This window comes from Nannospalax galili, unplaced genomic scaffold (genome assembly GCF_000622305.1).
Source record: "Nannospalax galili isolate Female #2095 unplaced genomic scaffold, S.galili_v1.0 scaffold716, whole genome shotgun sequence".
In the NCBI taxonomy this organism is placed as follows: Eukaryota; Metazoa; Chordata; class Mammalia; order Rodentia; family Spalacidae; genus Nannospalax; species Nannospalax galili.
In genome coordinates this window covers 1,987,528-1,989,404 of record NW_008339517.1, presented here as the reverse complement: position 1 = coordinate 1,989,404, position 1,877 = coordinate 1,987,528, and the positions used below count along the sequence as shown (strand labels likewise).

The 1,877-nt window shown below is 43.6% G+C and overlaps 1 non-coding gene across 1 annotated transcript; it reads right to left on the bottom strand.

The window, feature by feature from the left end:
- Positions 1 to 239: 239 nt before the first annotated feature.
- LOC115070582 lies at positions 240 to 341 on the bottom strand. The gene has a single exon (XR_003849737.1). It is a non-coding gene; the product is annotated as a small nucleolar RNA U13 (small nucleolar RNA).
- Positions 342 to 1,877: the final 1,536 nt, after the last annotated feature.

Here is a 1,877-nt window from a genome sequence, read left to right as displayed (position 1 = left end):
ATATGATTACTTGTTTTCAGTGTCTAGAAATACCGGAGTAATTTCATCATTATAGAAATCAAAAGGTTACGTTCCCAATAGAGAGCATTCAGTGTACTAGGAAGTTATGAAATAAAGTCCATGAATAGAAGATAAACATCTCTCTCCCACCTTCACTTAGTCTTCTCTGATGTATTATGATAGGGTCTTATAGACTCCTCAGAAGACAATGGAATGTAGCCTTTCTTTTTTTTTTTTCACATCAGACAGGTAATGTGCCAGTGTAAAACAAGGTTTGAGGGCGGCACATGTCACACACGTGTGTGAACACTCAATCATCCACTTATGAACCACAAAAGGATCGGAATGTAGCCTTTTAAGAGCAAAATACTTATGGCCCTGGAGAGCTGGCTCAGAAGTTAAGAACACAGGCTTCTCTTGCAGAGGACCCAGGTTTGGTTTCCAGGACCCACATGAAAGCTGTGGTTGTTTGAATGAGAATGTCCCCCATAGACTCCAAGTATTTGGACGTTTTGTCCCCAGTTGGTGGCACTGTTTTGGGAAGTCTTAGAAGATGTAGGCATGCTGGCGGAAGCGTGTCCCTAGGAGGCAGGCCCAGAGAGTTCTTAAGCCTTGCTGAATTTCCGGTCTCTCTCTGCTTCCGGTGCCTACTTGAAGGTGGGAACTCTCACTTTCTGCTCTCGTCACTTCTTGCCACCATGCCTCCCTGCCATGACAGACTCTGATCCCTCTGGAAACTCAGGCTCAAATAACTCTCCTTCTAGAAGTTCCCTTGGATGCAGTGTTTTATGGTATTTTATCACAGCAACAGAAGAGCAATTAATACAGAAATTTGTACCAGAGAGTGGGCTGCAGACTGTGGGCAATGAAGAACCTGACCATGGGGTTTTGGAGGAATATGGAAGACTTTGGAAGCTTGGACTAGAAAAGCTGTTGCAAGCTGTAAACAGTACTTAATGGGCCATTCTAGCAGAAGCCTGGAAGAAAGTAGTGCTGAGAGCAAGGTAGTTCTGGACAGAAATAAGGACTTAAGCAACAACTGGTGATGTGGAGGAAGGGAAGTGGAGTCCACCCCCGGATGGCAGCTGATCTTGGCAGCATCACTCACTTTGTGCTGGCTTTAAAGGTATGAAAGATTTAGTGAAGGCGTCTCAGCTCTTCCTCCATGGTTTCAGAGAGCTGCTGAGGCCAGGCAGCATGTGGCAGGGGCACTCCTTCATAAAGAAGGTCCTCACAGGCCATTGTGAAGCTGTGAAGGTGAAACCTGGTTGGCAGTGGCGACCCCGGGAAGATGTGGGAGATGCTAGAGCTCTGAGACACCTGCCAAGGAGAGCTGAACACAGGGATCTTAGCAGCTCAAGAGACAGATGAATGTTGCTGCAGCAAAGCAGGAGAGGCTTAGCCGCAAAGCCCTTTGAAAGTAAAGTTCCGAAAGTCAAACATGGAGCTGCTGGATTTGGTACTCACCCTGCCGGTTTTCAGTCTTGTTTTGGTTAGGTATTTGCACACTGTTCCCCTATTCTTCCCTTTTGGAATGGGAATGTGTTTTCGGTTCCACTGTACGTTGGAAGTATGTAGTTTGTCTTTTGATTGTACAAGGGCTTACATTGAACAGATTTCCCTGAGTAAAAAGTAAATTAAAAAAAAAATTAAGAACAAAGTACATAGATTGCAACTGCTTGCCTTTTTATTTATAGTAACATTAATTTGATATGTTATTTAACCTCTGATTATCTCACTTTCTTCATCTGTAAAATAGAAAAAAAAAAAAAAAAAAAAAAAAAAGGAAATCATCAGTCTTAGTGATAAGAGGGGAGAATGGTGGTGGGGAGGGATAAGTCCCTTGATTGTGATAGAAGCTTTCTCATCTCAAGTAA